Genomic DNA, 12,122 nt, shown 5'->3' with positions numbered 1-12,122 from the left:
GTGGAATTATTTAAAAAAAAGTCAACCGACCTAGCCGGGCCATGCCCGACTAGGACTCGCCCGGCCGGCCTTATAAGCCCCACCCGCGACCCCCCCTGCAGCTCGTCCCGCCGCCGCAGCCCACCCGCGCCAAAACCCTAACCCTAACCCGCGGCGCCGCCGCCGCCCGCGAGCGCCGCCGCCTTGCCGCCCCGCCCGCCGGAGTTGCCGCCCCGCCGCCGGAGTTCCGGCCACTGCCGCCGTCGTCACGAACGCCAAGGTAGCCGCCGGTTTTTTAAAAAACCGATCGGTTTTATTTCGAAAACCTAGATTCTTTTTTTAGATTAGATCGGTTCGGTTTTCCGTCGGTTTATTTATTTTGCGGACGTTCGTCCGTACGTTCGTTTTAACGAACGCCGTTCACCCGTTAGTCACAGACAGCGAACGTTCGTTCGTTAGCCTGTTCGTCAGTTTTTCTTTTTTCAGGGTTTTCCGCGATTATTTTCGATCACGATTTCTGCCCTAATCTTCGTTCTAGTATAACTTTCCGGTCGTTTATCGGAATCAGGCGATTCAAGCGCCTAGATCTTCGTCTCGAAGCCCTCTTTCTGATTAACCAACTTGAACAAGATTTTGCTACTGTAAAAGTTGACTTTAGTCCAGATTAGTAATCAAATCTTGTTTCTTTCGCACTTTGAGTTCCGTTAATTCATTTGGTTTGATTCTTTTTGCAAACCTGAGTTCTTAAGTTGAACTTTCTGGGTAGATCTCTTATTTGAGTTTTACCCGCGCTTCTAGTTGAGTGCTTATTGTATGCTTGTTTGTTTGCGATAGAGTGCCCGGAGTGCGAAGCGTGCTACTACGAGTCTCTAGGTTTCACGGGTCATCAGCAAGGCAAGTAACACTTTGATCATACCTCTTTACTACCAAGTTTTATTGCATTAGATCAATCCTCAAACAATTGCATGGTTAGGATCTAATTAAATTGTGGGTTTTGGGAAGTAGAGGAGGTAGTACCTATTTACCTGTTTATTATCAAACCTATGGGAGTTACTTCTACGTTGCTTATATTGCCATGCTATGCTCGCAGACGTGGATTGGGTTTGAGTGTATCCATGACAGATGTGAGTTTGTTAACTAATGGTTCAACTTAAGGTGGCAACTTTAATACACATCTGGGTGGATTGCTTGTGGGCACCTGGAGAATCCAGTGTTGTCCTAGGATATCCCGGAGGACCCGTGTGATCATCCTACGGCCCGCCACCCTGGCTCAAAGGGATCATAAGATTATTCATGCTAGAAACTTCCGTGTGCAGCCACAAGCCATTATGGGCTCTGGCATAGTTGAGTAAGTTGCGCGAAGCTCTTGAAAAGGTAGACTAGCAGATGTAGTGGGTTGTAGGTGGTACTGTCTATCCAGAGTAGAGTTAATGCTTCAGAAAGACTGTGTCTCGAATCTCCGACCATGGATGTATTCGAGTCTTGTGGGGAAAAGTGCGCAAACCTCTGCAGACTGTATAAACTAATCATGGTTAGCCATGTCCCCGGTTATGGACATCTTGAGTATCTAGTTCTTGGATTATCATGTTGATCTCATCACTCTTAATATAACTTGATTGGGTTTAATGATGATGCTTAATTGGGATTGAGTTGGAGGAACCTTCTCAATGTTTAACAACCACCATGATAGTTAAATAAAATTTATTCCTTTGTCGTAGGGAAAAATTGTCTTTATGCAAAACTGTAACCATAGAGCTTACCACCAGCCAAATATGCATGTAGTGATAGCAATCATTCTGTTCATTATTCTATGTGTTACATTGCCAGCATATTCCATGTGCTGACCCGTTTCGGGCTGCAACGTTCATGTTGCAGACTTTTCAGACGACGAGTAAGGAGCCATAGGTCGTTGTCTTTCACTCAGTGATGCCGTTGGAGTTGATGGACTCACTTTATCTTCCAAGCCTTCCGCTGTTATCGTTTTAGATGGCCTTAAGCAATATTTATTGTAATAAGTTCTCTTTTGAGACATTCGATGTAATAAGTGTGTGATTGCTACTCTGTTATAAATCCTCAAGTACTGTGCGTGTCAGCATTACCGATCCAGGGATGACACTGATGCACAGAGATCAGACTAATTGAGGTCTGGTCTCTACAAAGAAGGGATCTCACGGGTACAGAAGGTTGCGGCGGTGGAAATAGGTTTTCGTCGTGCTCCTGGAAGGTTTCGGGGTACGTAGGTATATGTAGGAGAAAGAAGTAGGTCGGTGGAGCCACGAGGGGCCCACGAGGGTGGAGGGCGCGCCCAGGGGGGTAGGCGCACCCCCTACCTCGTGGCCTTCTCGTTGATTGCTTGACGTCCACTCCAAGTCCTCTAGATGACGTTTGTTCCAAAAATCACGCTCCAGAAGGTTTCATTCCGTTTGGACTCCGTTTGATATTCCTTTTCTGCGAAACACTGAAATAGGCAAAAAAAATAGCAATTTGCACTAGGCCTTGGGTTAATAGGTTAGTCCCAATAGTAATATAAGTGTATAAACAAGCCCATTAAACATCCAAAACAGAATATATAATAGCATGGAGCAATCAAAAATTATAGATACGTTGGAGACGTATCACACCTCGGGCGGTACTACCGCTCCCCTGGAGCGGTACTACCACTTGTAGGCGGCACTACCGCTCGGGGTGCCGTATTCCATTTTCCTCGTACCAATCCTTGATTCTTGTTGTCTCTTTCTGTTGTCTTATGCTTTGTCTTTCTTTTGCTTTCCTCGTATTTGTGTGTGGGTTCCAGGTGATGGCAGTTCGGAGCATCTTGTCTGTCGCATCAACCACGAGCGTCCTGGAGTATCTAAGTGTTATCGCACGTCTGAGATGACTGGTGCTTCTTCTAGTGCTCAACTAGTGCCGCCCAAGCCGCCTACCAAGCAAGTTGCTAGCAAGCCAAAGCCGAAGGTCAGGCCCATGTCAGAGATGTCTGCTAAGGAGTTCTGTGTGGCTCGCCGCCGCAATCCGTACTCTCAACCACAAGATCCTACTCTTGTCAACCATCCCTTCTGGAACAAGCAACAGAAGTCTATGTATTTTGATGTGCTAAAAGCAAAGAAGAACTTGTTTGTGAGTGTGAGGTACATTGACATTCCCTTTTTGGAGAAGGACCGTGCTTGTAAGTGCATCTACTGCCACCCCTAGTTGGTTTTGGAGTATTGACGACAAACCTGGTTGAGGGACTAATGTGTTTGTGAGAATTGCAGGATAACACAGGTAGTAGTCCCTCATTGATTCGGTTTACCTACCAGAGATGACCCCTAAAAATGTGTGAAGACATTGAAGACAATGGTGGTTTGTGAAGATATTCACAATGAAGACTATGACATGAGAAGACATCGCATGAAGACTATGGAGTGTGAACACATAGTTGTTTCGTAGTTTCCTTTTCTTCTTTGTTGAGTCATAGGAACCACCGCACTGTTAAGTGGGGTCCAAGTGAACAAAGTCAGAGTGACTGAAGTGATGCTCAACCAAATCCTATGTCTTCGAGCGAAGACAATGAGAGCAAATCTTATCCAGAGCTAGATAAGTCAGCTTTACTTGTAGCCCAAGTCAAGCTGCCGCATGTGTTAGAAATCTGACCGTTGGACACGTGTCAGTTCTTTAGTGACCCAGGGTCATTTTGGACAAATCAGGTCGGGTTGCCTCCTGGCTATAAGTAGCCCACCCCCTACACCATAAATTGGTGGCTGCTCAGAGTTAGTGCACGGCTTTTGTCATTTGAGAGCAACCCACCTCCGAAGCATTTGAGAGAAAGATCCTTGCGAGGACAAAGCCCAAAACACCCAGAGCCAAAGAGTGTTAGGCATCACTGAAGTCTTTCTGTCCGTGTGATCTGAAGACTTATTACACTTGAGGACTGTGAATCCTCCAGCCGGTTAGGCGTCGCGTTCTGAGCATCCAAGAGTCATTGTGGATTGCCGGTGAACGAAGTCTGTGAAGGTTTGGAAGTCTACCTTGAAGACTTACCAGAGTGATTGGGCGAGGACTAAGTGTCCTTAGCTCATGGGGAATAAGGTGAAGACGCGGTCTTCTGAGTTGAATCTCAGCCTCCCTAACCAGACGTACAGTTGTCATAGCAACTGGAACTGGTCCAACAAATCCTTGTCCTCCCAAGCAACTGGTTCTATCTTCTCCCTCTCTTTACTTACAGTTTGTCCTCGTGAAGTCATTGCCTGATTGCTTTATCTAATTGACTTCACTGTGTGACGACTATTCTTGTTTGGCTTCATACTATCTTCCATCCTGATCTATACTACCTAGCTGCTAATAGTCTTCGTGCTTTCCATTCATTACTTACTTGACTATGGCTTGTCTAGTGTAGTCTACCTTCCGCTGCATATCAATAGGTTTATTTCTACCATTTGTCTTCAAAGCCAAGACTTTCATAAAAAACGCCTATTCACCCCCCTCTAGTCGATAACTAGCACTTTCAATTGGTATCAGAGCAAGGTGCTCCCTTTGTTCTGTGTGATTCGGTTTAACCACCTAGAGTTTTAGCTATGTCGACTGCAGGGATAATCAAAGTCTCCGCTGCGTGCCCTGTCTTCGAAGGCACTGATTACCCCTACTGGAAGAATAAGATGCGTATGCATCTTGAAGCCATTGATGTCGACCTCTGGTATGTCGTCAAGAACGGCGTTCCCAAGGCCGGTGAAGGTGTCACCCCTGCTGATGTCAAGAAGTTCATTCAACTGGATTCTACTGCCAAGAACATCATCTGTGGTCATCTGACCAAAGGACAGTATGGCCGTTTGAGTGCTCTGGAAACTTCGAAGCTAGTCTAGGACTGGATCTCCAAGGTCAACGAAGGCGTCTCAACCTAGAGAGACTCAAGGATTAGTGTTCTTCGCAACCTCTTCAACCGCTTCACTAGAAACGAGAATGAGAATATCCAGCTCACGTTTGATCGCCTCACTGATATAACAAATGAGCTTCATGCACTTGGCGCCACTGAGATCACCAAGCTTGAAATCGTCAAGACACTCCTGAGATCACTTGACAACTCGTTTGACACCCTAGCCCTGATGATTCAAGAATGCCCTGACTTCAAGACTCTCGATCCGTCTGACATACTTGAGAGGCTCAGCACACATGAGTTCCAGTTATCTGAGAAACGAGATATCTATGGTCCTAGCTAGCTATGGACGTACTCGTGCTTTGAAGGCAAAGGTTGTTTCCTCATCTGAAGAAGAATCTGACTGCAGTTCTGGGGATCCTGAAGACATTGGAAAGGAGCTTGCTATGCTTGTGAAGAAGTTCCATAAATTCACCAAGAAGAAAGGCTTCAGAAAGTCTTCAAGATCCAGCTCGAGAAATGATGAAGCTTCTACTCATGACCACAAGAAGAGAACATGACACAAGTGCAAGAAACCTGGTGACTACATCTCTGAATGTCCTCAGTGGGACAATGAGAACAAGAAGAAGAAGAAGAAGAAGAAGAGCAAGGAATATGATTCTGATGACAAGAAGAAGAAGAAGTCTTCAAAGTCCTCTTCCAAGTCTTCATCCAAGTCTTCATCACACAAGAAGAGCTCATCTGGCAAGGCTCGTGCTTTTGTTGGCAAGGAAATGGATTCAGAGGTGGAGTCTGCTTCTGAGGAGGCAGAGGTGGAGTCTGAGGAGGAGTCCGACTCTGGCGTTGCAAGTCTGGCTCTAGCTACGGCCTATGTTGCCAAGTCTATCTTCAACACCGAAGACAATGGCTCCATCACCAACGCTGATGCTAATGACAAGGACGACTCTGCTCCCACCTACTGCTTCATGGCACGTGGTGCCAAGGTAAACTCTGCGATGCTTACTTTCAAAAATCAAGTGAAGATGACTCTGATTGTGAATCTAAACCTAACTACAAAACACTTGGTAAAATTGCAACTGAACAACAGAAAGCTATGGAACATATTCAAAAAAAATTAGACAGAAGCGATGATCTGTTGGACGCGGAAATGACCCGATCTCAGTCCTTAATTGAAGACATCAAAAATCTTCATGTTAAGTACGAGGAACTTGAAAGTCGTCATGAAACGCTCTCAACAACTCATGAAAAGCTTTCCTACGATTATCTTCAAAGGAATCAAGAACTTGAGAATTTGAGAGGGGCTCATGAAGATCTTCAAAAAGAGAACGAGTCACTTCACGCTCAACAGATTATTCCCGCTCAGGAAGGATTTGAACCACCATGTCTAAAATGCCTTGAGTGTGATAATGCTACTTCTGTTGCTGAATGTTCCACTACTGCTACTGTCGCAATATCTTCAACTGCTAATGTGGTAACTAACCCCTCTGCTGAGGATACCACTACTATTGCTGATGAAAATGCCAGGCTGAAGACATTGCTTGAGACTGGGATGTACAAAAGTCTCAAAGGGCATCAGACACTATGTGATGTCCTCAAAAAGAAAATTCTGAACCGAAACCCTAGGAAAGAGGGTGTTGGGTTCGAGAGGAAAATGAATGTTGATGGTTCTTACTGGAAGCCTGAGCAGTACCCCAAAACCACATGGGTTGCTGCAAAGGGACCTTCAGTGGACCCATCCACCTTATCTGGCTTCACTTGTGCTAACCCAATTATCATGGATGAATCCTTTGATGCAAACTATAAACTATTTAAGAATCAGAATGGTGAAGTGTTTGCCAGGTATATTGGTACTAACTGCAGGAATGGGCCACCTATGAAGAAGATCTGGGTACCCAAACGTTGCCTTGAGAATCTTCCTATGAATGTCATCATGACACCACAAGGGAAGAAGATAAACCCCAGACTAAAGGCTTCATATGGTCCAAAGGTTTCATACAGACAGAGGACTCACCAGAGTCACCCTAACGCCAATGTTTTGCAGGGAAATCATACTCAGACTCATGAATATGAGCGTGTATCATCAAATCTCTATGTTCATAAGACTAAGAACTATTCTGCTTAATCATATGAGTATTATTCACCTCGTGCAAGGCTATTTGCTAGGGCTCCAAAGCCGAAGTTCTCAGATGCTGCACTTAGACTCATTGCTTCGAAGCCACCCCTGAAAATGTGGGTGGTTAAGAAAACTTAACTCTCTTTTGCAGGGAAAGGTCTCCAGCCGGAAATCAAAGGCGTCTTATGTTTATGCTGGGGACCTAAAACATCTTGTGGGGCGCAAGATAAAATGCCCAAATGGACTTACTATGTATTTTGTTCCTGAATCGCTTGCCAATCATCTTATCAGTCCTAACCTAGATCTGAGCTTTCATAATCCGCTTGTCCGTTAAATGTTTATGCTTCACAATACCCTTGGTGAATCCTATCCCCCTAACTGCACTGTAGGGTATGATACCACATGCTTCAGAATGGATTATGGACAGTGGATGCACTAATCACATGACTGGTGATCGAAGTCTTCTCATGGACTCAACCTTACGTCCATCTGACAAGAGTCATATCACATTTGCTGACACTGGTAAAAGCAAGGTATTGGGTCTGGGTAGAGTTGCAATCTCAAAGGATCAGCACATGGATAAAGTGATGCTTGTTGAATCCCTTGGTTTCAACTTAATGTCTGTCTCGATGCTTTGTGATTGAACATGGTTGTGATATTTGGAAAATACCGTTGCCTTGTTCTAATGGAATCTGACAAGTCTCTAGTCTTTGAAGGGGACGATCTATACATGGTAGATTTCTCAACAGGACCACAATTAGCCGTATGTCTTCTAGCAAAAGCTTCAGAGTGCTGGCTCTGGCATCAGAGGCTAGGGCATGCTGGCTGAGGAACTTGTACACTCTCACGAAGAAGAAACATGTCGTAGGCATCGAGGGCGTCAAGTTCAAGAAGGATCATCTGTGTGGTGCCTGCGAAGCTGGAAAGATGACTAGGGCCAAGCATCAATCGAAGACAATCATGACGACTTCTCAACCCTTCGAGCTGCTACACATGGACTTATTTGGCCCTACTCACTACTCTACTCTTACTACCACTGCTTGCCTCTATGGCTTCGTCATTGTTGATGATTATTCAAGATATACATGGGTGCATATAATCCTCTACAAGAATGAAGTGCAAGATGTCTTCAGACACTCCGCCAATCATTCCATGACGAACTATGGCATCAAGATCAAGCACATCAGGAGTGACAACGGCAGAGAGTTCAAGAACACAGGCCTCGACACTTATCTTGATACATTGGGTATCACTCATGAGTTCTCTGCTCCATACACACCTCAGCAGAGTGGCATCATGGAGCGCAAGAACAGGACACTCATTGAGATGGCTCGGATGATGCTTTATGAATACAAGACTCCAAGGAAGTTCTGGCCCGAAGCCATTGATACTGCATGCCATGTCATCAACAGTGTTTATCTTCACAAGCTGCTGAAGAAGACATCCTATGAGCTCCTGACTGGTAAGAAGCCAAACGTAAGCTACTTCAGAGTATTTGGTGCTAGGTGCTGGATCAAGGATCCACATCACACTTCAAAATTTGCACCGAAAGGACATGAAGGTTTTATGCTTGGTTACAGAAAGGATTCGCACTCCTACAGAGTCTTCAACCTCTTTCACTATAAAGTGGTTGAAACTGTGGATGTGTGGTTCGATGAAACTAACAGCTTGCAAAGAGAGCACCTGCCAAATGAGCTAGATGAAGTTCCACCTAGTGAATCCATCAAGCTTATGGGAACTGGAGAAATGATACCTTTTGAGGCATAGGCTGAAGAGGAATTTATCATTTCTGCACCTAATCAACCTGAAGACAATGCTCAGCCTGAAGCCAATGCTCAAAATGAAGACAATGATCAGCAAGGGCAAAATCTTCGTCCAGTTCATCCTCATGTTGCAAATGAAGTACGTATTGAGAAGATAATTGATAGCATCAATGCACCTGGTCCACTCACTCGTTCAAGAGGAACACAACTAGCAACTTTCTATGGGCACTTTGCATTTGTCTCAATATCTGAACCCAAGAAAGTTGCTGAAGCCTTTATGGAACCTGAATGGATTCAAGCTATGCAAGAAGAGCTTCAACCACTACAAAAAAGGCACATCCGTGACATTTTGGGCCGAACGAATTTTTTCTGTCATACTTATGACAGTTCTATGACGATAATTGTGACAAAACCCGGTATCATCATAGATGTGGTGGGGTCCTACTTCTATGACAAAAAATCATGACAGAAAATGGGCTTTTCGTCCTGGGCAGGCCGGAGACGCAGCTGCATGACATTCTTTGGGCCGTCCATGACGGAAAAAACCGTGGTAGAAGCGAGGGCGAGGAAAATATCGGGGTGTTCCCGGTTACAGTGGGTGGTCGGGGACGAGCGATGCACGTTTCTCTCGTACACGCACGCGCGTGGGTGCGAGGCGTTGGGCTCTAACTGAACCCGAGCGAGGTGTTGGGCTCTAACTGAACCCGAGCGATTACACTGCCGGCTACGCGTTACTGAACCCGAGTGATCGATTGATGGCTGTTAACTGAACCCGATCGAACGATTCCTTCGCTACTGCTGCTAACTGAAGCCGATCAATGCTGCCTCTGGATGAACAGTGAGCGTTGCCGGGGGGTTTGGATGAACAGTTCCTGGTGGGGGTGGATGAACAGGACCCCGTGGTGTTGCCTCTGGATGAACAGGACCCCGATTGATCGAGCCGGTTGGGGCTGGATGAACAAGACCCGTGGAGGGCAGGATGAATAGGACCACCCCGTGGAGGGCTGGATGAACAGTAGACGGTGGAGGGCTGGATGAACAGTAGCCCGTGGAGGGGTGGTTGAACAGGAGCCCGTGGAGATGGCTGGTTGAACAGTAGTCGGTGGAGTAGCGCATGGTGGAGGCTGGATGAATAGGAGCCCGTGGATGAACAGTCGCAGATGGAGGCTGGAGGAGGTCGACGGTGAATGAACAGTAGCCCGTGGAGGCTGGAGGGGGTCGACGGTGGAGATGAACAGTATCCCGTGGAGTCCCATTTTGCGGTACGCCACCCCCTCCCGATGAACAGGACCCCCGTTTCGACCGTAGTGCTCCAACACAAGTCCGTTTCCTCCGTTTTGTGGTACGCCAGGCCTCGTTTCCATCGGTTGTTCCGTCCAAGCCCTGCCGATGAACACGACGACGCATTCCGTTCTGACCCAGCCGGTTGGCTCCCCATGAACACGACGACGACGCTGTTTCTCCGTTCCAACCCAGCCATGTACACGAGCCCTGGACATACGTATGCGCAAGTAGGCGTTCGAGACCCTGCCCGTATGTACGTACGTGGCCGTATTTTCTTTCTTGCACACTGGCCGCTGTACGTACGTCTACATGGTACGTGCGCGCCTCTACTATGACACGTGCGCGCCTCTACATCGACCAGTATGCACGTACACGTTCGCGACCAGAATGACAATGCTACGTACGCTTCGACCAGGTGGGTCCCGACTGTCAGGCACTTCCTTGCCTGCGAAGATGTAGCTGGTGGGTCCCAGCAGTCAGGGGGCGAATCGTTTTTTCTTGTCCGGACGCACTTCCTTGCGTGCGAAGATGTAGCTGGTGGGTCCCAGCAGTCAGGGGGAAACGTTTTTTCGCGAAATACGGTGGCCCGTCCGGTGGGTCCCTGCTGTCAGGTGGAGGAATAATTATTTTGCGCATAATAAGGAGGCACTTCCTTGCGGCCGCCGTGGACCCAACTGTCAGCCTCTCCATGTACAGTACTCTTCCGATGGAAGTCGTTCCTTGACCATGTTGACCACGCCGCGCCGAGAGCACCAGGGCGGTGGACGACGGTGAGGCCTAGGAAGGGGACGACACGGAGCCGGGGACGCGGCAGTGGAAGCCCGCGCGGAGAGGAGTACGAGGGTTCACGGTTCTGTTGCGGTGTGAGGCTGCCGTCGCCGCAGGGCCTGGCCAGCGGTGGGAATAGTAGGGGTGGTGAGGCCTCCGCGGCAGCACAGCCGGCCACGGGAGGCAGGAGCATGCGGCACGAGCGGCGCTGCTTTGGGTGGCTCAAGCAAGAAGACCAGAGGTTGAAGAAGCACTACGGCCGTTGGATGGACATCGTACGGTCACTGGAGCTAGAATAGTTCATATTGACTAAGTTGACAAAGCACTCCATCCCCGTCAACTTAGTAGGCCCACAAGTCAGCCTCCCACCAAGGTGGGTCCCAACTAGCAAGGGGAATATTCATTTTTTGCGCATAATAAGGGGGCACTTTCGGTGGGTCCGAGCTGACAGCGGGGGGAACGTTTTTTTCATGAAATACGGTGGCCCGTCCAGTGGGTCCCAGCAGTCAGGGGGGAAACGTTTTTTCGCCAAATACGGTGGCCCGTCCGGTGGGTCCTTGCTGTCAGGTGGAGGAATAATTATTTTCCGCATAATAAGGAGGCACTTCCTTGCTGCTGCCGTGGACTCAATTGTCAGCCTCTCCACGTACAGTACTCTTCCGATGGAAGTCGTTCCTTGACCACGTTGACCACGCCGCACCGAGAGCACCAGGGCGGTGGACGACGGCGAGCGACGAGGCCTAGGAAGGGGACGACGCGGAGCCGGGGAAGATGCGGCAGTGGAAGCCCGCGCGGAGAGGAGTACGAGGGTTCACTGGTTCAGCTGTGGTGTGAGGCTGTCGTCGCCGCAGAATAACAGGGGCCGTGGGTGAGTGCAGGGATGGCCTGGCCAACGGTGGGAGTAGTAGGGGCGGTGAGGCCTCCGCGGCGGCACAACCGGCCACGGGAGGCAGGAGCAGACGGCACGACCGGTGCTGCTTTGGGCGGCTGGAGCAAGAAGGCCAGAGGTTGAAGAAGCACTACGGCCGTTGGATAGACATCGTACGATCACTGCAGCTAGAATCATTCATATTGACTAAGTTGACAAAGCCCTTGGTACGCGTCAACTTAGTAGGCCCACAGGTCAGCTTCCGAAATGGTGCGCCCCAGATGTCGGGGGGAGGAATCATTTTTGGGCGGGTGAAGCTAGAATATCTGAGATTGAAGAAGAAGCACGGCATCCGTTGGATGGACATCCAACGGCCACTGCTGCTAGAACCGTGTGTTGACTATAATAAGTTGACAAAGCCTTGCATACGCGTCAACTTCTTTTTTTTAGGGGACGCGTCAACTTAGTAGGCCCACAAGTGTGTGGCAGAGAACTTAT

This window comes from Triticum aestivum, chromosome 7D (assembly GCF_018294505.1).
Source record: "Triticum aestivum cultivar Chinese Spring chromosome 7D, IWGSC CS RefSeq v2.1, whole genome shotgun sequence".
In the NCBI taxonomy this organism is placed as follows: Eukaryota; Viridiplantae; Streptophyta; class Magnoliopsida; order Poales; family Poaceae; genus Triticum; species Triticum aestivum.
Note: the sequence above shows the minus strand (reverse complement) of the source record.